The following is a 25,096-nucleotide window of genomic DNA, read 5'->3' on the forward strand; positions in this document are numbered from 1 at the left end:
TCTGGCAGTAAATATACAGTTATTATTAACTGTCTCTTAATCATTATTTTCAGAACCTGAATTCATAACAGGAATTGTGTGGAGCAAAATACAAACTATTATTCAACTCAGAAATTTTCTTCTGGGGGCAATCATAATGTTTCCGCAATTTGAGGATATGTTTCCTTTTTGAAATGCTTTACATATGAAATTATTAAATATGAAATTCAAAATATGAGTGTTTTAAGATAAATATTTATGGTAGCCTTTCATTGAATGAGTACTAAAATAAGTCCCGTAGATGAGATGGCATTTCTAACTTCATGGTCCAGTTTTGCAGACAGGAAATCTGTAGAATATGACAAGCACCCCAAATCAAGGGGTAGCAAGTGACAAGTGATAAAGAATTTGAGAAGAAAGAAATCATTATGGACTCATGGAGATAATAAATCTTAAGCTTAAGTTTTAAGAAAGTGTAGAATTTAAATTCATTGCTTTCATAGAAATTCATAAAATTTAGATTCATAAATGTTTGGTTAAACATGAGTAAGAAATTCAAAGATAAAAATTTCATGATGTATTTGGGAAACAAAGAATGAACTTTTTATTTAGAATGGAATTCTTATAGGAAGGAAGAGGTTGAACATCTTTGGGAATTCTTGGATAGTAGGAAAGGTATATAACCTGACTTACAGGGCAATAGTGTGTCAATTAGCTGTGTAAACCTAATAAACCAATGGGAGAAGTAAATGCAAAGATACATATTCAAAGTGTCCTTCTTAAGGACTTTTTTTGACTGGTGTGTCATCTATTTGACATCACTTAAATAAATTATACTGTTCCAATTGATTATCCAGATATCAGCTCCCCTCCCCAATATACACATGGCTATCATTTTTCCCACCCCTCACCAATCCCTTTTCCAGTTTCCATAACAAAATAATCATATAAAGCACATTATGCTGTTTTTAGTTTTACTTCACAGGGCCTATGAGTTACTGAAACATTCCATTAGACATGTCTCTCCTTTCTTCTCTGCCACATCTCCACATTGCTAGGCAGGTCTTCTCTGCGTACTCCCCCCTCCCAACACACACACACACACACACACACACACACACACACACACACGCGCGCGCGCGCGCGCGCGCGTGCGTGCACACACACCCCTTAGCTCTGCTAGCTCCTCCCTCTTTGCATCTGGCCTTTTTCACTCTTCACCTCTCCAGGACATCCATGTTCTCTTCCCTTCTCAGGGAGGGGAGATGCCCTCTTCCTCTGGACTTCCAGTTGCCAGCCTGACAGCCAGGATGCCACTCTCCGTCTTACAGTGGGGTTATTGTAGCATTTTCTTAGCAAAGGCTGCCTTCTCTCTCTTCCTAGGATTCTTGCGCTGGTTACAAACAAAGACAGAAATTCTTCCTGAATTATGTGATAAACACAAATAAGTACTCAATTGCTGTTAGAGATGGCTAAGTGACTAGGAAATTTTTTTTACAAATTAAGTGAAAAACAGTTACAGAATAATACATATAACGTGTCTCCTGTTTTAGCAGAAAATGTACTCATAAAAATATCTGACAGCATTTTTAGCAAATCGTTAATAGTGGTTATCATCTTGAGAATGATATAAACAGACTTTCTTTTATTACTCATATTCACTTCTGAATTCTGTGAAAATTTTATAATATGCATATGTTGATTTTATGAGAGAAAGTAACAATGTTTTCATTTGAAGTATACATCAGATTTCATACATTGATTTTGGAAATGATTTTACAGTACAAATATAGTATGTACTTATATTTTGAACATTATAAAGACTCTGCTATTTAATTTTGTACATAATAAATACTAATCTCTATATTAGGTACTTAAAATACACATTTGCTTTGTATCCTCCATCCACCCTAACAATAAGTATTTTTTCCCTATTTTATCCATAAAGAAAGAGACACAGATCATTTAAGTAACTTGTTCAAGGTCACACAGCTAGTAAATAGTAAAGCCAGGGTTCAAATCAAGTTTTTGTTATTTTTGTTCAGCATTATATGCAGTTATTCTTTAGAAAGAAAATTCACTCAGCGAGAAATGAAAGATGTTTTTATGGATTTGGTAGCTAAGAGGTATTTATTGTTTTCATTGCAGAAAATAGCATAGCTGAGGAAGTTAGTAATCAATTTTAGGAGTTTTAAGGTTTAGGGTAATTTGATTTTTTTCAGTTCATTGTGACTGTTGATTGTGTCACATGGAAATCTCATCTTGCTATATATGCCATTGAATCAGCCTGGAGGGAATTAATACAACTAAATGTTACAGTAATTTTCTAATTTGCTGATTCCACATAAACCCAGTGGGCTATATTAAGAATCCATGAAGAGTTCATTGGCATCATCAAGGTCTGCTGTGCTACACATTGTGGCCGAATGGTATCCTTATCAACACTGAAAAGGTTGTTGCTGTAGTGGAAGTGATGAGTACATTGAGAAAGCAGAACTTTCCATTATATTGTTTGGAAGACATTTGACTCTATGACCTTTAGGTTTATAAATTTTTAAGTGTTCAGAGGAAAGATCATTAAGGAGCTAAAGCTGAAGAATTTCTCTTGTGTTGATTTCTGCTGTACAGCTAAGTGATTCAGTTATACCTATATATATTCTTTTTCATATTCTTTTCCATTCTGGTTTATCACAGGATATTGAATAGAGTTCCCTGTGCTATACAGTAGGACCTTGTTGTTTATGCATCCTGTATATACTAGTTTGCCTCTGCTAATCCCAAACTCCCAATCCATCCCTCCCCCACCACTCTCCTTGTGGCAACCACAAGTCTGTTCTCTATGCCTGTGAGTCTGTCTCTGTTTTGTAGATGTGTTCATTTGTGTCATATTTTGGATTCCACATATAAGTGATATCATCTGGTATTTGTCTTTGTCTTTCTGACTTACTTCACTTAGTATGATAATCTCTAGGTCCGTCCATGTTGTGGCAAATGGCATCATTTCTTTCTTTTTTATGGCTGAGTAATAGTCCATTGTATATATGTACCACATCTTTATCCATTCATCTGTTGATGGACACTTAAGTTGTTTCCATGTCTTGGCAATTGTAAAAAGTGCTGCTATGAATTTAGGGGTGCGTGTATCTTTTTGAATTACAGTTTTGTCTAGGTATATGCCCAGGAGTGGGATTGCTTAATCTTATGGCAAATCTATTTTTAGTTTTTTGAGGAACCTCCATACTGTTTTCCATAATGGCTGCACCAGTTTACATTCCCCCCAACAGTGTAAGAGGGTTCCCTTTTCTCCACCCCCCTCTCCAATATTTGTTATTTGTAGACTTTTTATTGATAGCTCTTCTCACCAGTGTGAGGTGGTACCTCATTGTAGTTTTGATTTGCATTTCTCTAATAATTAGTGAGCATCTTTTCACATGTCCGTTGACCATCTGTAAGTCTCCTTTGGAGAAATGTCTGTTTATATCTTCTGCCCATTTTTCGATTAGGTTGTTTGTATTTTTGTAATTGTGTTATATGAACAGTTTGTTCATATTTTGGAAATTAATCCCTGTCTGTTGCATCAGTTTCAAATATTTTCTCCCATTCTATGGGCTGTCCTTTCATTTTGTTTGTGGTTTCCTTTGCTGTACAGAAGCTTGTAAGTTTGATTAGGTCTCATTTGTTTATTTTTGCTTTTATAACATTATTATCTTCTATGAGCTAAGATAAAACTATCCTAATAGCTCTCCATTCCTCTCCAACTTCTGGCCCTTGTGGTTTGAACTTACATTATGAAGGAAAGGAACTAGCAAAGAAAGAGAGAAACACGATAGGAAAGAAGAAAAAGTGAAATGGCAAGATTCCAGTGGAAATAGGAAGAGATGGAATATAGAACAGAGATGAAAAAGTTTGTCTGATACAAAAGAAGTGCCCAGTTCTTGGAAATGGCTGGAAAACAGTAAGAATGAGTTCAGAGATGCAGGCAGGTCAATGTAATCTTTCATATATGTTCCTGAGAGTCACCAGCCATATTAGTCAGGATTCTCCAGGGAAACAGAGCCAATAGTATATATCTATCTATCTGTTTCTCTCTGTCTCTGTCTGTCTCTCTCTCTTAGAAGACTGGCAAGTCTAAAATGTGCAGGGCAGGTTGGCAGTCCAGAGAACCAGGGAAAAGTTGACGTCACAACTCAAGTTCTAGGACAGTCTGGAGGCCAAATTCTCTCTTGCTCGGGAACCTCAGTCTGTTTTCCTTTAAGGCCTTCAGTTGATCGGTTGAAGCCCACCCACATTATGAGGGTAATCTGCTTTACTAAAGGTCTACTGATATAAATGTTAGCTAAAATATACCTCATAGCAATGTCCAGACTTGTGTTTGACCAACTACCGTGACCTAACCAAGCTGACATATAAAACTGACCATCCCACAAGACACTACAATAAATATGACAGATTTACCTTGAAAAAAAAAAAAAAGAAATTGTAGAAGTAGATTTTGGAAGGATTGCAGCTTGAGAGTTATTGTGAAGTGGTGGAAGGAGGTTTAGCTAACTTTGGCCTAAAAGTAGCAATGCCAGATGTGGATGGGTGTGGCTTATAACACAGTGGGGGAACTGAGCTGATAGATGTTCAAGATGTGTTCATGGGTGCATTTCATTTATTTCAGTGCAGCTCTGTTCAACTTAGTGCAGCTTTCTATGCTTACCTGGTGTTTCTCATGAATGAAATCATGCATTAGCAAACATAAAATTTGCTATGCTTAAATTGTTTCTTAATGTGTCAATTGTGTTGGAACAAATTCTCATTTTAAAAACAGAAATAACTGTATTTAAATTTATGGTGATAGGTTGGGGGGAATAGATAGAATTAGCAGGATTCATGCTACCATCAATGTTCTTTGCAAAGAAGTCTAAGTCATTTGCTGAAAAAGGAAGTGATGGGCAGGAGAATCTGAGAATATACAGAGGTCTGCCTCAGGCATGTTAGATACTGAGTAGGTAGTCAGTAAACATTTATTGAATGAGTGTATAAATGAATAAACAAAGGAATTTTTATGGTGAATATGGTAATTGAAGCGATTTTCCCATCAGGCAGTAGAATTCTAAATTGGCAGTGATTGCTTACCTGAGTTAAAAAGAAGATTGTTGTATTGATTCAAGGTAGGGAATCATGAATATCCTGGTAAGAGAAAGAATTGGTACACTGAACATGTCCAGTTTAGCTAAGAAAAGAAGTAAACTTAGGAGGAAGAATAACGGAGAGAGAGAGAGAGAGAGAGAGAGAAAGCATGAGTGGTATGAAGGCAACAGACATCCTAATGAGGACAAGAAGCTTCAGTGGAGATAAAAAGGGTGCGAGCTAAAAGGCTTTGAACAAGTGGTCTGGGATATCTAGGACTCATCACAGACACTTACTGCACTTCACAGCTATAGTTCCAGCAGTAATGTTTGACCGTTTGTTGGGGACTGTGGCTGTTAATATAATTCCTGTCTTGGTCAGCATTGTCTGGAAAATTGGGTGGGAGTGAGCCTGTGGTGGAAACACTCCAGCTGAGAGGTGATGAGGAAATTAGCATTTTCTATTTGCCACCAGAGTACCATGAAAATCATAAGCAATCAAATTTAGGTTAATATAACAAAGCACTTCCTAATAACTTGAACTGTAAAACAGTGGAATGGGCTGCATTGTGAAGTATGATACGCACTTTTCATGTAGGACCAGGGTACACGTTAGTGTTACTGTTGCAGTTGTTATTAGCTCTTACTACCAGTAAGATGTTGTCAAAAGTATTCTTCAATTACTGGGGAAATTGCATTGGATGTTCCTCAAGGAAAAAGTGAAATCATCTCTGTTTTTTACATTTTGTGGTCTTATTAAATAGTTGAATCACAAAAAAATTAAATAGTTTACAGAATTTTATTTTTCCTTAATTACCCATACACATATATGTAAACCACAGTTTGGCTCCTTGGGGACAATTTGTTACATATATGAAATCAAAATAAAGAGAACATTTTCAGATTTCTGCAGGAAGCCTGAAGAGCTGCATTTAATGTCTGAAAGAACATCCAGAATTATTAAACTTTTGGCAAGCTCTACTTCACTCCTCCACGGCTTACATAGCATCAGTAATTTCCACCTGACTGGATACTAGACCCCCAGGTCTTATTATAATGTTACTTTCCCAAAAAGTGAAGTTCAAGAAATACCTTAATTGCACTTTGCTAACAACTATAATTTTCAAACTTTAGCATCTACAAGAATCATCTGGGATGCTTGTTTAAAATGCAGAGTCCTGGGCCCTAGCCTTGGAAATTTTTTTATTAGTAGATTTGTGGTAAGAAGCAGAATCTGTGCTTTAATCAACATTGTAGAGATTTCAATGCAGGCAATTTGTGGGCCACAGTTTGAGAAATAGCAGCCTGGAATGGTCAGTCCTAACAGTTGATCATTTTGGTCATGTCAGTTTGACTGATTAATTTTTCATTCAGTCAACTCTCATTTGAACTGAAATGATACTCTGGTTATAAGCATAAACATAACCTCATTGTATGGCCTTAGATTAATATTTTAACTTTCCAACAGCTCAATTGCTGGATCTATAAAATAGTAACTGTATTTCCTCACTATGTTGTTTAGAAGGACTATTAAAATATTACAAAACAAGTTTTAAATGTGAAGACTTAATGGCAGAATACTCTCAGTGTTTTATGGAAATTAAATAATTAGTATGAGGGAAAGTGATTTCAGTGTTATGTAGAAGTACATGTTTCTGCACGACAAGGAGTAGCTTCAATTCTGATATGATTTGATCTACTATTTTTATACTGAATATGCATTACTGGAAATAGGTCACAGCAGGAAGACAGATTAAGGCAGTTTAAAGGAAAATAGAAACTGTAGAAACTATAAAAAATAAATTTGCAATTACAATAAGAGAGCAGAGTTGTCTCCTTTTCTTTGTTTACTCAGTGGCCAGTATAATCCTTCTTGATTTCACATACGTGTTAAACTTTGCATCTCCTGACATCTTCTTCCACATTCTCAAAAGGAAGTGGGCATATTCTTTCCATTTTTAATATTGGAACAAAGTGCATTTAACACTCTGAGCAAATACACCATAAATATTAAACTTAATAAAGCGTAATCCCCTACTAGGGTTAAAGGTTAAGACCAAAGAGGAAAAATAAAAGAGAAGGAGACAGAGAAGGGTAAAACAGGGAAGAGTGAGAAGATATGAGTGAATAAATATGAAAAAACATACAACATTATGACTTTCTAATGGATGAATATTGAAGTATAATCATGAATCATACTTCATGATGATTGATATTTTGATAGTTCATCCTTTAGACATTGTATTGGAATTAACAATTGCCTACCACACAGCTCTCCCTTCACACCATTCCAGTCCCACTTTCTTTGTTGTTCCTCTGATATACCCTGCAAGCTCTTGCCTTAAGATCCTTGAACTTGCTCTTTTCCTTTCTGGATCACACTTCTCCCAAATACCAACATGGTTCATTTTCATACTTTAATCAGATCCTTCTAAAATATCTCCTCACTGAGGCGTTCCTTGAACTCTTTATCTAAAATCATGTCTCAGGGTTTTGGGCAGGGGGATCTTGTGTGCTCTAAGGGAGCTTTGGTCTTCTTAAGGAGATTGTTCTAAGATAAGTAATGCTTTGTCCATAAATGACAGTTCGCTTAGTATTCCGAGGCTCCAGGGGAGAATTGTATCAATAATACTGATGAAGGTCACCCACTGGAGAATGAGAAATGACCCAAATACATCTAGATAAGTTCTTGTGGTCAGGGCTGCTACCCTGGAAAACCCCTCCAGTCTGTACATTAAAACCAAGTGATATTTAAGAGATGCTATCATGACAGTGGGAAGCAAATGACCTTAGTTAGGTGCACTCCTTGACAAAAAGTGTAAGTCAAGCTTGAGTCAACCCAAAAGAGTAAACACCGTAGTTCTAGCCGAAAGCAGTGTGGCTGTAGTCATTGAGTCAAGGTGTCCCCAAAACTGACATAGATGGTGACAATAATGATGACCTTGCCTCTTGATGTAAGTCTTTGCATGAACAGATAGTACTGAACATTTTTTTTCTTTAATTGAACCACCAGCAGTCCCAGTTCAGCTCAAAATCACAAGTAAATGTTCCAAGCTGTCTTAGTCCATTCAGGCTGCTATAACAAAATACCACAAACTAGGTGGCTTATAAGAAATAGACATTTATTTTTCACAGTTCTGGAGGCTGGAAGTCTGAGATAGAGTACCACCATGGCCAAGGTAGGACTTCCTTCCAGGTCCCAGACTTCGGATCATGTACTCACATGGTGAAAGGGGCTAGTGAGCTCAAGAGCACTAATCCAACTCATGAGGGCACCACCTTCGTGACTTAAGCACCTCCCTATCCCTTGTAATAACTCCTGACACCTTTACATTGGGCATTAAGGTTTCAACATATGAATTTTGAGAGGGCACAAATATTTGGCAATAGTACATGCTTACTGGCATAAAGCCACTTTCTCCCTCCCTTGCTTTCCAATCCACATTTAGCTGCTTTATGGAGAAAGATGATTGGCAAGAGGCCAAGATCTCTTTGTCCCCAAGAAGGGACAAAGGCAGTAATCACCCATCTGAATATGCTGGGGGACTTCCAGCAGGGGAGGGACTCAAACTTTTATGATTCTGTTGGATACAAGTGCCGAAGTCACCGTCCTACCAGGCCCTGTGGAGGGACCACCCTCTTTCAACTGATGGGGAAAGAGGCTGAAGAGACCTGTGCGTGAGGCTGTTTGGCCCTATTTAGTGTGCTAATGTGGCTTCCACTGCTGAATGTATAATGATCCTCCACTCTTGAAGGAAGTGGTAGTTGGACCTAGACATTGCTCCTCAATCCATCTATTAGTTTTTTCCTGAGTGGTCCAACAGAAATTATATAAAATCTCAGGAGAAGAAAAAAAAAATCAGAGTTTTGATTAAGGACATAAATGTAGCAAGCATAATAAGAGATGCAGTATGTTCACATAGCAGCCCTGCATGACCAGTGCAAGGGAGCTGGAGGATTATGGTCAAGTCAATGCAGTTGTTTCTCCTATAGACCTGGCTATTCTAGCCACAGTGATTGTACACATAGTGTGTTGCACAGACTGATGACTCTTGATACTACTTCCTGTCTTGGATGTTGCCAGTGCCTTCTTTTCTGTTTCACTGGCGCTAAGGATCAAGATCAGTTGACAGTTATTAGCATGGCTTTCATGCTGAGAGTGGCCATTAGAAAACCAATCAGTGGTCTTAAATAGGAGAGAAATATGAACAGATAACTGAGGGGCAAGACTCTCAGTAATGTGGAAAATTCAGTGGAGGTGGGGGGATTGAAACAAAGGTCCTGCAGGTCCACCTTATCCAAGACACTAATGAATGTGGCTCAATTACGCAAGTGCATATGGGTCCCCATAGTTAATGCCACCAGCCCCAGAATTAATCCAGATCACCTCATATTTGCATTCTTCAGAGAATAACTACTGCTTGTTTTCTTCATTCTTATATCTTTATTTATTTTTAACATGTTTATTGGAGTATAATTGCTTTACAGTGGTGTTAGTTTCTGCTTTATAACAAAGTGAATCAGCTATACATATACTATATCCCCATATCTCCTCCCTCTTGTGTTTCCCTCACACACTTCCTATCCCATCCCTCTAGGTGGTCACAAAGCACCGAGCTGATCTCCCTGTGCTATGTGGCTGCTTCCCACTAGCTATCTGTTTTACATTTGGTAGTGTATATATGTCCATGCCACTCTCTCATTTCGTCCCAGCTTACCCTTCCCCCTCCCCATGTCCTCAAGTCCATTCTCCACCTCTGCGTCTTTATTCCTGTCCTGCCCCTAGGTTCTTCAGAATCATTTTTTTTTGTTTGTTTAGATTCCATATATATGTGTTAGCATACGGTATTTGTTTTTCTCTTTCTGACTTACTTCACTCTGTATGACAGTCTCTAGGTCCATCCACCTCATTACAAATAACTCAATTTCATTTCTTTTTATGGCTGAGTAATATTCTATTGTATATATGTGCCACATCTTCTTTATCCATTCATCTGTCAGTGGACACTTAGGTTGCTTCCATATCTTTAATCCTACATTGCTCTACCCCCTTCTCCATGCTTAAATCCAAACTAAAACATTGCCTCACCTTATTTTTTTTTTCCAATTTGACCTGGGTGTTTTCTTTCCAAACAATTGTTTCTGGTATTGTTTGGTTTTTGTTATTTACCCTTGGTCTAGCTCACAAACATCCATGCTTGCTCTTGCAAGCCTTTCTCTCTGGAAATGCAGTTAGACAAAGAAGAGAGGTGGTGACCTCAGAATTAAGGCAATAGGAATGGATAGAAACGGGTTGTGAAGATATTGCTGCTTTCATGCTGATGCATTGAAATGAACAAACTACAGTTAGAAAACAGATATGGGGAAAGAGGGAAATGGGAGGATATAAAATGACTTCCAATATTCTAGCTCTAGTGTCAAATACACCATGGTGCAATTTGCTAAGATTGAAAATACAGAAGAAAGAACGGGGGGGAAGGTGGTTAGTTTAGTTTTGACCTATGAGAATAGACAGGCTTACATAGTCTTCCTCCTTAGCTATGACAATTCCTGTCACCAGATGTACTAAGAGCTATATATTTTCTGCAGGGGCACTGTTATTTTTAAGATATATTGAGAAAACTGCAAAAGAAGCCCACTTGGGAGGACTACTTTTGACCCACTCTATGCCCAGAGTTTTGTTCCTTGAGGTAATCTGGTTATATGAATTTTATGAATCTGGCTGTTCCTTGAACTTAGAAATATAGCAAGGTTATCCAAAGATAAATTATTCATTATGCCTTTTATTTTCCCAAAAGCACGTTATGTAGGGCAAGAATGGTTTCTGCTAAAACAATAACTCATGATGAGATATTTACTTGATTTTGATGTCTTTGTAGCACATCTCCTTAGCACCTAAGACACTGACCTAAACAACCTTGCTTGAAATTGTGAACAGCACTTGTATGACAGGAGGTGCTTTCTCTATATACTCTTCTCTCAGTGAAAACAGTTTAATGATTTTGAAAGAAAACCAGATAATTTCCTCTTAAATCAATTTTTCCAGGTTTTATTTACTAATTCAAAAACTATGAATTATGCATTTACTGTGTTTCTTTGTGTCTAAACTCTAACTTTTATCCATAGTTCCTCTATTCTAACTTTTATCTATCGTTTCTCTATTTTAAATAATCAATTCTTCTTCTAGGCTCTCAATTCATTTCACATGTTGCTTTGAATAGAACACTGTAGTACATTGTACAGGTCTTTCTCCTCCATGGTCAGTGGTCTAGAACTTCCTTGAGAGCAGGGGCTCTAGCTTTTGAGGTCCATGCATACTTATCAGGACTCTTTCAGTTGTAAGTGAAAGGCAGAAATACAACTCAAATTATTTTAAGAAAGAAGAAAAATAGAACAAGTAAACACATTTTGCCTCACCTAAGGTGAAGACCAAGGTGTATACATTGGTTCCTGGTATGGATAGATTTAAGTGTGTGTGAAATGATATGATTCTATAGCTTCATCTCTTGACTCTGCCTCTACTTGGACAATCTTAATTATTATGTATAAGATGCCAATAGAAAATTGATCCATGGAATCCAGAGGAAGTTATATATTGTGGGCTAAGAGGTTTAGAGAAGACTCGGGGATCAAAGCATGCTTCAAATGATGCTCTAGATGTCAGTCTTACTTTAAATTATCAATAACAAATTCAATTAGCTTAAAGGATGTTATTGGCTTATATAACAGGGAAGTATCAGGGAGAATGTGATTTCAGACACAGTTGCTTTTAAGGTTCACACAAGATCAACAGGACTGTATCTCATTGTTTCTCAGCCCTGCTTCCTTCTAATTTTTGGTTTCATGTCTCCTTCTGCAAAAAGAATTCCTCTGTGTGGCAGGTGGAGATGGCTATTACCATTAGCTACAAATTCACATTCTACCAACTTAGCAGCCTATGTGGAAAAGAATGACTCACCCTTAGTTTCATATCTCAAGTCTGGGAAAAATTCAGGTTGGCCTTAGTTTAGTCAAGCAGCTATCTCTGAACAAACCATTGTGTCCAAGACAATCCATGACTAGGCAAGCCTGAATTACATTCAACCTTGAGTTAAGATGGGGAAAAAACATGCCAGGCAGCCCCAAATCCACCAAAACAGAGCATATTCGTAGAGAGAGAATAGTTGAACAGACTGTCCAGATAGAATATTGGCATGCTTGAAGTATTAAATAGTTCAATAAATATTTTTAAAATCTTCTACTTTTGTCACATTTTATGTTAAGTGCTCAGACTACAAAGTTGAATAAGAAACAGTACTTACCCTGAAGTAACAAATTTTCTGTTTACAGCTATAGACATAAAACATATGTTTATAGCACAATGTAGGGAATTACCTGGCATTCCAGTGGTTAGGACTCGGTGCTTTCACTGCCAGAGGCCTGGGTTCAATCCCTGGTCCTGGAACACAGGTCCCACAAGCCACCCAGCACGGCCTATATATATATATATATGACACTATAGCACAATGTGGCAAATACAAAAATAAACGTATACTCAGGACACTGAGGATACCACTTGGGCACCTAATCCATGTGGCTGAGACAAAACCATAGAGAAGTCAGGTAAGACTTCTTGGAGAAGGTGATTTCTGAGCTGAGTTAGAAAAGCCGAATCAGAATTTGCTAGAAGAAGGACTGGATATAGGAGAGGGTGTGTGGTTACATAGTATATAATAACACTCCTGGTATATATCTGTATGGTGTACAAGGTAAGAGCAAGAGAGGAAAAGGTCTGGAAAGTTAGTCAGGGGGCAAATATGGTTATTAGACTTTACCCCATAGGGAATATATTAGGAGCAGAAGTGACTTGGCCAGACCATTCTTTACACATATCGTTTTGACCATTCTGAAGAAAGAGAAGACAGGAGAAATAATGATCATATAATAGTTGCCAAGCCAGAGGAGAAGAAAGACTGAGACAGTATGAAGGCAGTAGAAATGGACAAGACAAAGATTAGGAAAATATTTATAGGAATAATTTGACAGGACTTACTGACTTCTTGAATATGGGAGGCGAAGGAGAAGGAAGAGCCAAAAGTGCCTTTCAGGGTACCAGCCAAAAATACTGAATGGATATTGGAGTAGTAGCCAGGTAAAGTGTGATGAGTCTGAGGTATTGCAGACCTTCTAGGTGGAACTAGATATTCAGCATGCTTTTGGATATACGAGTCTGAATTCACGGTAAAATCTCAGTTGGAAACATAGATCTGTAATTTACCATTATGTAAAAAATGAATGAGCTTACTCAGGGAGAACCTGTATGGTGGGTAGAGCATGGACTGAGGAAGAGAGAAATACTACCATTAAAGGTATGGATAGAAGTCTGCCAAGAAGAGAAGGTAAGAAAAGTTGGAAGACACAAAGAAAATCTGAAGAATGCAATATCAGAAGACCATAGCATAGAAAATCTGAAGAAAGTGGAGATAATCAGTTTAGTTAAAGGAAGCAGAGAGATCCTCGAAATGAGTCATACAATGTTTCTAGGATTAGCAGTTAGAAAACCCTGTTAGAGCCCCATTGAAGTTGGTTTGGAGGCCAAGAATGTATAGAGATCCTTCTATTTAGAGCTGTGTGATTTCCTAGCAGTACTTAACCACCTTGCAGTTTTGCTGGGAGGATGAAAAAAAGGAGATGTAGGAAGGTGTAAAAACAAACAAACAAAAATAGACATACTTCTATATAGCTTGGCTTATTGTTCTTATAATAAAATTGAGGTCCAAACTAAATAGGGATGAAATAGAGGCTAAAGTAAAACTGAGAGATCATAGAGCTTATGAATTGCTCACAAAGAAGAAAATGGAGGGGTCAAAGTATTAAAGGTCCCTGTGAGGTCCTTGAGGTTGGGGGGGATGGGAAAGAACTCAGGAGTTGAGCAGGAAGACAAATGAATGGTGGTAAGGGAGTGGACTACTGGAGCTTCAGATTTTGTGTTAGAACAACATCTTAGAGGAAGGTGGACCAGAGGATGGGTGATTGATGTAGACGATATGTGAGGCCACTGAATTTAAGAAGTTGTAGAAATATCAAGGTGAGTTTATCAGATTGTGTATACATGGAAATATAAATCTCTTTAAGAGAGAGCAAAAAAGGTCTACTAGACTGTGAGCTGGCCCCAAAATCTTCAATAAATGAACAGGAGAGAATGGAAGTTTGTTTGATGGTAGCATCAAGAAAGCGTATATATGGAGGGCTTAAACCCCAAAGACATTTTTTTTTTCTTTTTTGTTTTGTGTACTGCAACTGAAAAAGTAATTAGAAAAAAAAAAAAAGACTTACGCACAAAGCCATTGGGGGAAAAAAAGGTGGAATAATAAAATAAAGATCTCCTTAGTGTCAAATTCATGTGAGAGACATTGAACCTGACTCTTTGAATTATACTGCATTTGGATTTATTTTCCCACTTCTTAGCATTGCTGTGAGAGGAAAAAAAGCCCTCTCTGCTACCAGTTCAAAGATTTCACAGACAAAGAGGGTAAAATGAATTCCTAAAATCAGGCTTTTAGACAGTTCATTAAGTGTTCAATTAACCTTCATTCAACAAATATTTACTGAGCAACTACTACATGTAAGAAAAGTGTGCGCTTGATGCTGTGCGAATCTAACTTTTGCAATGGGAAAGTCAGGGTTGATTTCATCATAATTTTTCACATCTGAATTACTAAATAACCTTGGGCCTTTCTCAGATGTCAAATGCAAGAAACATTAAAAATTTCTTTTTGTCTAGGAATAGAGATTAATAGGTAAACCCTAATAGAATTATGGTGCCATGGTATTTAAAAATATTTTTATATAAAGTCTTATATTAAACAAAGTATTTTCATCATCATTTCTTTGCCATATATAATTTGTAGTTTCAGGAAAATTATGTAATTTTATGTAGTTTTTAATTACCTGTTCTACCCCTAATTTATTGTCTTATTTCGTTTTGATGAGTTATTTGAATAACTTTTGTTAAATATATATAGTAACAAATTTGACATTTAGGAAAATTTTTCGGCCTTTATCTTCCATTAAAAGAAGATTAAAATAGTATGCTATATATATTCTATTTTATGGATTAAATAAAATAAAAACTGCTAGTATATTTTCATCTCTTGGAATACTTATTGCATACTAATTGAAATTGAGAATTAACAGACTTGCTAGTCATTAAATATATACCTTTAGCAAAGAAATTAACATATGCAGCAGTTTCCCTATTATTTTGGCTATTAACTTTCCCAGCAGGTGTATTCACAGCCACTAGTGCTATGAATACTATGTCAAGAGACTAATAAACTCAGATGTTTAGGGAATGAGTAATTGTTTCCTCATTATTTGCACTTAGGGAATTTGTAAATTTAACACAGCATGCATTAGTTATGGAGGAATTTCCATCACAAATATTTGAGTGTCTGTCATATGCCAAGCACTATTTTAGGCCCTGCAAGTTGTGAAAGTGAATTAGATAAGTACCCTGTCTTCCTAAAACTTCCGTTCAAGTTGATGGAGGAAAAACAATAAACAAGTAGATAAATACCTTTGTACTATGAGGAAGATGAAAGAGTATAATATACCAAAACATGTCTGGGGAAGGCGTTAGAAAAGGCCTTACTGAGAAGGTGACGTTTGAGTTCAGAACTTAATGATGACCTAGAATGTGCAATGTGAATTTTTGGAGAGAAACACTATACCCAGAAGTACAAGATCCCTGAGGTGGGAATAAATTCAGTGAGTTTGAAGGACAATAAATAAATAAATACAGCCTAGTGCATCTTGCCCAGGAAGAAATGTGGGAGAATGGAAAGATTTGTGATCAGAGAGAGAGAGGGAAAGATAATGTAGGACTCTCTAGGCTACGTAAGAAGTTTCAACTTTATTACAAGTAAAATGCAAGGTCTCTTGTTGATCTGTCTCATGTCAATTTAATACTTAGACCAGACGTATGGAAACTTGAAGGGTAGAGGAAAAGTTCTTCCTTGCCCAGCACAGCACAACACATTTCATTGGCAAAGCACATCACATGTCCAAATACATATCAGTAGAGTCAAGACATTCTTCTCCCACAGGGAGGAAGGCACTAAGTATTTGAAGTCTACTGTGATCTGTCTTTTCAGTTATAAGTATTTATTTTTCTCCCTTCTGCACTCAAAACACACCCAGATCTTCCCCCCAAAAGAATACCCAAAAGGTTCATCCAATCATGACATCAAATTCTAGTTCTGGGATCTCATGGCAACCTTTATATCAGGTATCATGATCTAGAATCCCATGACCCGAAAAGACATATTATTTACCTCCCCTCAGTCCAACACCCTGCTGGGGAGGAAGAAATTTTCCTCTAACCTACTAGGTTCTTCTGCCTGGCCTAAGGATTAAATTGACATGGGACAGATTAACAGGAGGAAATAAAACAAAGTTTAATAACATGTATACATGGGAGAGACCTAGAAAAACTGAGCAACTCACCAAAATGGCCAAAACTCTCACCTTATATAGCATTCTTAGCTAAGAAAAAAGAGGATGTTGAGGGAGAGGAGAGTCAGTTATGGGAGGTTACCAGGAAAAGCACAACAAACAAGGATGATTGTGATGCAGATTTAAGTCAATGCCTTCTGCATTGATAAGGGTTTTTAGAGATTTGGTCATCCTCCTCTTCTAATTAAAAGAGGGAGGCACCTTTATAAATGGAGATTTCCTTTAGGAATGTAAATGTTTCTTACAAAAATGATAACTCCTACTTGGTTTTTAGGGCCTTTCTGATGTCTTCTGTTTCTCAGAAAGTAACCAGCTTAAAACAATATGCTAGGGACTTCCCTGGCAGTCCAGTGGTTAAGACTCCGCGCTTCCACAGCAGAGGGCATGAGTTCTACCCTGGTCAGGGAACTAAGATCCCCGCATGCCGTGTAGTGCAGCCAAACAAACAAACAATATGCTAAAGAGCCATATTTTAGGGTGGAAAATTCTGCTTCCTTACAACTCATATCCAATGGCAAAACAAAGAGAGGGTAACTACATCAATTACTTCCTTTCATAGAGGAAGAAATGAAGATGCATAGCAGTCACTGATGCATGGCCATTTGAAAAAAAAATCCCTCTGGGAAAACTTGTTTGGAACACTTACCTTGGTCATGGGCAATGTTTCTTGAATAGGCCCTGGTGGTTCTCTTAGCTGGGAGTAGACTCCTACTCCATTGATCTCCATTTGCTTGGATCCACCCGACAGTAGTTTCTAATATTATTTTTCATGGCTACATCATAAGAGGGGTTAGTATAATACACTCTCTTTACAGGTTGAGCAGTTGTCTAGGCTACTTCCTGCCTGAGAAAATTTGGAAACCAAAGGTCATTTTACATTTCAAACAGCCACAGTCTTTCTTTCTTGTGTTTCATTTTATCTATTTGATTCCAATCAGCTTCATGTGCCAATGGCCAATCCACAGCCCCTTTGGGACAGTCCTTTTTCTAAAGATAATTATAGGCCACATATTGCGTGGTCCACATACTTTGTCTCTTTTTGCTCAGCCATTCAGTGTAACTGAAAGGATTTCTTAGGGGCCACCTTAATCCAATCAGAGCCTTTTAAAAGGAGTTTGAAGATTTCACCCTTGATTTGGTCTTTGCCCAAAGACTGAATCTAAACCAATTTTTACTGCTCAAAAGATGAATATTTGCATCTTTCTACAAGTCCTGAAATAACCTAAATTCTCTCTTCCCACCTTTCACTGTTTCCTGAAAAATGATGGATCTGAGAACACCTCTTTTTTGTCATGCTTTGTCAAAAGCAACCATTGGCAACCAAGGGATATTAGTAACATTGAATTTTGCAAATTCTTTGCCTAAAGCCAGATTTATCACACCTATCATTCACCATCCAAGTTGTTTTGCCATTGCATATTATGAGATATTATTTTTCCAGACTGCAATAACAATTTTCTCAGTACAGACACCTGACCCCAAAGCCAAAGCCACATAGTTTAGAGTTTTATTATACAGTCCCCTACTTTTAAGTATCAATTTTTGTATTAGTCAGTTTTCCTGAAATAACAAACAATACCAAAATCTCAGTGGCTTACAATACAAACATTTATTCTCATTCACATTAATTATATACTGACTACTGTACTTTGGTTGCTGCTTATCTCTGGTCAGCTCTGCTCTAGGACATAGGCTGAAGGAGTCCCTTTATGAGGGACATGCCAGTTCTCATGTCTGAAGGAAAAATCAAGGGAGCTTGTGGTAGCTTTGACGCCTGTTTAAGCTTCTGCTAGAAAGTAGCTTATTTATCTCGGCTCATGTTCATTGGCCTAAGCATGTCAAGTGACCTAACCCAAATTCAATGGGGTGATGTATTCTCTCACAGAAAAGAAACGGGCCAATTTTTTGCAAGCAATATACAATCTGATACACAAAGTAAGTTTCACCTACCCTGTTTAGTATTACTTAAAATTATTTTCATCACAGAGTTGCTCTTCAGAGTTTATTGGATGTCACACACAGCTGAGGCAAGTTAAAATAAAAAGAGCTGACATCTATTATTTTTTTTTTTAATTTCGGGACTAAAAGAAATTTATAAATATTATTTTATTGATAAGTTAGGTAAGATCATACCTATTGTATAGAAAAGGAAACAAGCTTGGAGCCCAGCAAGGGTTCGCTGCAGGACATGCACAGAAGTCAACACTATGGCACCAGGTTTTGAGAAAAGGAAAAGCTTTATTTCAAGGTCAACCACCAAGGAGACAGGAGGCACTGCTCAAATCTGTCTCCCCCTTCTGGGGTTCGATCAGTTTTTATGAGTTAGGGGAGGAAGGTTGGTATGCAGAAACACAGGTGAGGCAGGTTTCAACTGGAGGGCTTTGGAACTTGGCCGTTATGGTAAGATAGGGTAAAAGGGCCTGTTAGCACCACATCTTCCTGAACCACAGACCCTTTGCTTCTGAAAGGGTTCCGGTGTTCAAGTTCTGGTCATGTCCCAGTTCTTTTATTCTACGGGGCAGGTAGAGAAAATTTGACTCCAGGTGTTATTTGAATTCAAAATTTTCTCATCTGCTCATGCTTCACCTGCATGACTTGCAGTTTTGTTTCTGTTGTCTCTGAAAAACAGCATCTTGTTAGAAACAGGACAAGGGCCAGTTTGGGCTAGTTCTGTTGTTACAAAAGTAGTTTAGTGACTTACCCTTTGTGGTATAGCTAGTTAGCGGGGAGACTTAGGATCTAAACCTAGGTGAGTCTGACAGCAGAAATTATGCTTTTTAGCCTCTATGTAACCATGCCTGTCAAAGTCACTTGTCCAAAATGGGTTCCAGTTGGGAAACCACTGTAGAGATGGCTATGATACAGGTAATGTTGATAAAACATGCCATAATGACGAATATTACAATGTTTGGTTGTGTCCACAAATCCTGAAATAAAGAAGAAAGAATGAGTGGAATTTTTTGGTTTGAATTACATACCTACAGAGCTCCTACTATTTGGAAAATTACAAATTTATGGTAAGTAGCCATAGTTGTTGAGTCTAACTCATCTGCAGTTATCAGTATTGTATTTGAACCAAGAAAGAAAGAAAAGAGAGACACTGAATCACTTAACAGCAAAATTATTCAATAAAATTGCCAGTTTAGTATTTCTTTCTGGTCACTTACTGCCTGCAGCATTTGCTTCTACATTTACTGTCTGTATATCCTGATAGAAATTAATTGTTTAATTAATCAAGTAGCTGCTTTAAAGAGACAGCATAATCTGTTTTGATTCTTTTATTCCTGGGGAAAATCTTGGATAAGTGGCATTTTCACTGCTCTCAATTCCTATATGTATATTTCAGTCTATTCTAAATGAAAGCAAGCACTTAAATGTACCATCAAATTGAAGATAGATCCTCAGGAAAAGTGGGCTCATTTACATGCAGCTTATAGTGCTTTTTGTAAGAACATGTTTGACTTTGCACTTTTCCTTGTTAGCAAATGGGAACAGAATAAGTGTAGTGTGCAGAATTTAATTGACAGCTTAAAAACCTTAATAGCATTTGGTTCTTTTTATGCTATATATTCCTAACAATGCAAATTTTATAGGAGAGTAAAATCTCCAGTATTTTAAAGAAAGACATTTGCATGATTTCAGATTAAAAAAAAAAAGTTCATGTGACATACCCAAAGTATAGCAAATATATTAAAAAAATAAAGGGCCCACTTATTTAGTTCTCATTCAATTAAATTTAAGTAGAAATTGATTATTTGCAAATGTGTATGCTAAAGGTGGAAACAAGAGATTTTTCTGAAAAAGGATCATCACTGACTTATTTGATGGACAATTACTTAAGGATCCTATAAGAAAATAAAAAGTGATGACATTTTCTTTGTTAAAGAAGGACCCTAAACCATTTCTTTTATAAATTAAGTCAGAACAAAGAACATTTTGGTTTTTTTGGTATCCTAAGAGAATTTTATTTTCCATTTTGTCATCAAGGAATATTAGTAGGCACCCAGAAGTCAAAGATAGTTAAGAAATGTGTGAGGGGGAACAAGGTCTTTGGCTACTTCATAAGGTCCTAGAGACTGTTCCTTTTTTACTTTTTTTTAACTTTTTATTTTATATTGGAGTATAGGCAATTAACAATGTTGTGATAGTTTCAGGTGCACAGCAAAGGGACTCAGCCATACGTATACATGTATCCATTCTCCTCCAGACTCCCCTCCCATCCAGGCTGCCACATAACATTGAGCAGAGTTCCCTGTGCTATACAGTATGTCCTTGCTGGTTATCCATTTTAAATATGACAATGTGTACATGTCAATCCCAAACTGCCTAACTATCCCTTCCCTCCACCCTTCCCCCCTGGTAAACATAAGTTCATCAAAGAACATTTTTTAAATGTTAGGTAACAATTACAAATGAACTTCAGCTCTCTATCATGAAATAGTTATGAGAGTTAAGTCCAAGCGTACTATAAATTCCAGTCCTCATCCACAGTATATGCTCTAAAAACACTGACATGAAGTCATATATAAAACTACATGTAAATGCGTCTTCATTACCTTAATTCAAACCAGCAGGCATTTTGATCCTCCTATGAATGCACTGAAATCAGTGGAAGTATCATTGGAGTACCTGGAAAGCCATCACTGGGTATTGAAACCAAACGCAGTGCCCTTGTCCGTCTCACAGTTTGCATCAGAATCTATTTGGGCAATGACCTTTGGATCCTTTTACATGAAAGTTGACTCCCATCACATAAATATGTAATTCTTGGCTTCCTGTGGAAGACATCTGCTCGTTTTATGGACAGATGACCGATAGCTTTGGAGTGATCACTGGTACAGTAGTCACAAAAGCAACTTTGTTTTTTGGAGCCACTTTAGTTCCTTTCTGAATTGGAAGTGGGAAAGGAGCAGTCTCAGTGACTTGTTTATAACTAATAAAATAGTCTTGACTTTTGGACAGCCCCTAGCAACTTTCATCAATTCTAATTTCTCTTTCATCAACTCCCTTTTACTCTCAAAAGTTGCTGGTAGCACACCTAAATTTGAACACTTTGTTGCCTGGGTTTGCACAGATTGTCTTCTCAAAAGAACCACAGTATTCTGCCTCAAGGTTATTTCAAAGTTGTCAGCACAGTCGGATCCTAGCTCTCTTTCACTGAGCAAATTCACAATGATTCTACTGTTACTATACTTGACCCCAATAGAAGTGAGTGATGTAAGGAAGTATTTTGAACCATCTCAAGTAGTTGCCATAATATGTCCCAGTGTTGGCAACTTTCAGTTATGAAAGAAAAATGACTTTTTTATAATTATAGCATCAGACATGCTTTTTTTTTTAACTTTTTGAGATCACTGTAAACTCACATATAAATAATATAGAGAAATTCTGTGTACTTTTTACCCAGTTTCTTTCAATAATACATCTTGCAAATTATAGTACAATACCACAACAAAAATTTTAACATTGATAAAAATCTACTGGTCTTTTTTGGATTTTCCCAATTTTACTGGTATTTATTTGTGTTTGTATGTGTGTATTTAGTTCTATGCAGTTTTATCTCACGTGTCAGTTTCTGTAACCATCACCATAGTCAAGACACAGAACAGTTCCATTGAAATAGAATCTCTTCTGTTAACTCTTTTAAAACCACACATCCCTCTCCACCCGCCCTCTCCCTTGTGATTAGCCCTTGGCAATCACTAATCTGTTCTACAATTCTATAATTTTGTCATTTCAAAACTATAACATAAATGAATTCCTAGAGTATGTTAACTTTGGGGACTGGCTTTTTTTTTCACTCAGCATAATCCTTCAGAGATAGATCCAAGTTGTTGCACGTATCAATAATTTGTTCCTTTTTATTGCTGAGTACTATTCCATGGTCTAGATAGATGACAGTTTCTTTAACCATTCACACATTGGAGGAAATATGTAATCTTTCTAGTTTTTGGCTATTACAGACAGTACAGCTTTTTGTATTTACATAAGTTTCCATTTCTCTGGGATAAATGCCCAAGAGTACAATTGCTGGGTCATATAGTAATTGCATATTTAGTTTTATAAGAAACTGACATACTGTTTTCCAGAATGACTGTACCATTTTATATTCCCACCAGGATTGTGTGGTTGATCCAGTTTCTCTGCATCTTCATAAGCATTTTGTTGTCACTGTTTTTCATTATGGTCATCTGAGAGGTATCTAGTGATATTTCATTGTGGTTTTAATTTGTATTTCTGTAATGGCTAATGATTTTGAACCATTTTTCATGTGCTTATTTGCTATCTGTATATAGTATTCTCTCTAGTGAAATGTCTGTTCATGTCTTTTTCTTTTGCCCAGTTTGGACTTGAATTGCTTTTTTAAATTTTTTAATGCTGAATTTTGAGAGTTCTTCATATATTAGTCCCTTATTGAACATGTGGCTTGCAAATATCTGTTTGTAGCTTGCTTTGTCATTCTTTTTTTGTTAGGAGCAAAATTATTTAATTTAATAAAATCTGATTTGTCAATATTTTCTAGTATTTTCTAGTATTTCTAGTCTCAAAACACTTAAATGTTTTGGCTAGCCCTAGATCCTGAAGATTTTCTTTTTTTTCCCTAAAGTTTTATATTTTACATGTTACACTTAAATCCATGATTAATATTGAGTTAATTTTTGTATAAGGTATAATGTTAAGGTTACTAATTATTTTCTGCATATACAGAAATCCAATTATTACAGTACAATTTGTTAAAAATTTGTCCTTCCACCATTGAATTGTTTCTTGCCCATTTGTCAAAAATCAGTTGGTCATATTTGTGCTAGTCTATTTATAGTTTCTCTGTTTTGTTTCACTGATCTATGTGGCTACCCCTGTGCCAGTGTCACACTGTCTTGATTACTGTAGCTTATAGTAGGCCTTACGATTAGGTATATAGGATGATTTCTCTCACTTTATTCTTCTGTATCAAGACGGTTTCTGTTCTTCTAGGGCATGTGTCTTTTTTTTTTTTTTGGCTGTGTTGGGTCTTCGTTTCTGTGCGAGGGCTTTCTCCAGTTGCGGCAAGTGGGGGCCACTCTTCATCGCGGTGCGCGGGCCTCTCACTATCGCGGCCTCTCTTGTTGCGGAGCACAGGCTCCAGACGTGCAGGCTCAGTAATTGTGGCTCACGGGCCTAGTTGCTCCGTGGCATGCGGGATATCCTCCCGGACCAGGGCTTGAACCCGTGTCCCCTGCATTGGCAGGCAGATTCTCAACCACTGCACCATGGAAGCCCTAGGGCATGTGTCTTTTCCATATAAGTTTTAGAGTAAGTATGTCTATGTCTACAAAAATTTATGTGATAACGTTTAAATTACATAACAGTCTGTTTTAAGGACATAGAATGATGAGATAAATGAAGATTATTCAGGGAGAAACTGAAAAAAGAAAAAATAGGAAAAGAGAATAGTGGAAGGAAAGTTGTTTTGTTTATGAATTATTGATGACAAAAGGCTTTTTTGTAACTGAATAACGTGATTCAGTGCTAGAGATATGGCAGGTCTCTCTGGGAAGATCGTTTTATCTGTCACTATTGTAATCCCTCTATTTCATTCTTCACTGTCATCTGCTTTAATTGTCTCAAGAGTCACCCTCTGGAAACAGTCATAGAGATTCCCCATCTATCTGGGATCTATAAGCTTGGAACTTGAACACTTCTTTAAAACAATTTTGTTTCTCTGTTATGTTTTGTTTTGTTCTTCAAGAAACTAGGCAAAGGTCATGTTGCTAGCACCACTAAACTCTAACCATCCTAAGTTAAAAGCATGCTGTGTATCATAGGGTGAAGTCTGAACCATCAAGCCTTTGCACAAAATAAGCTCGAAATTGTCACATGCCATAAAGTAATCTCTTGCCCTTAGGCCAGTACCTGGATTACCTCTTAACCTTAATATGTATTCTGCCCCAAACCTAGATTTTTAAAATAGATACTTTCAAAGGGGAATGCAGCATTAAGAATTGCCAGGGTTTTTAAGTTCTACGATGTATTGATTGAGTCAACACAAAAAATAGTCTAATGAGCTTACCTATATTTATTAAACTACATTACCCTCTAAAAAATGGAAGAGAAACAGGTCATAGTTTGTGAGGTGTTAAAGGAGAGTAACTTTTACCATCTAATAACACTTAATGTAACTGAACTCTTGAGAGTCAACAGACTAAAAAGCCTTTCTCATAGTCTAGGAACTGTAAATGGAACAGAAATAAAAAGTCAAAAGATTGATGCATACAATTCATGAAAATTGTTGACATTTTAATTTTCATAATGAAGAATTTAAGACAAAGTTATAACCGTTTTCAAGCATTAAGAAAGTATAGAGAATAATACAACAATCATCAGTATCATTCACCAGCTTGTTTTGATGACTCAATATTTTGCCATGCTTGCTTCAGATTTTCTCCCACAAAAATCCTTACAGAGTGATATTCCTTGTGTATCCTTCCCTTTTCTCCCCTCTCTGTCTCCTCAGGTAACTACTATCC

At 36.9% G+C, this 25,096-nt stretch overlaps 1 long non-coding RNA gene across 1 annotated transcript; it reads right to left on the reverse strand.

Annotated features, from left to right (window-relative positions):
* Positions 1–291: 291 nt before the first annotated feature.
* On the reverse strand, positions 292–23,840 carry LOC309659642. Its single transcript, XR_014262899.1, has 3 exons — positions 21,146–23,840; positions 17,236–19,516; positions 292–1,372 (listed from the first exon to the last, which is right to left on the reverse strand). It is a non-coding gene; the product is annotated as an uncharacterized lncRNA (long non-coding RNA).
* Between the last annotated feature and the right edge of the window lie 1,256 nt (positions 23,841–25,096).

This window comes from Balaenoptera physalus, assembly GCF_965194825.1.
Source record: "Balaenoptera physalus genome assembly, chromosome: 4".
Classification (NCBI taxonomy): Eukaryota; Metazoa; Chordata; class Mammalia; order Artiodactyla; family Balaenopteridae; genus Balaenoptera; species Balaenoptera physalus.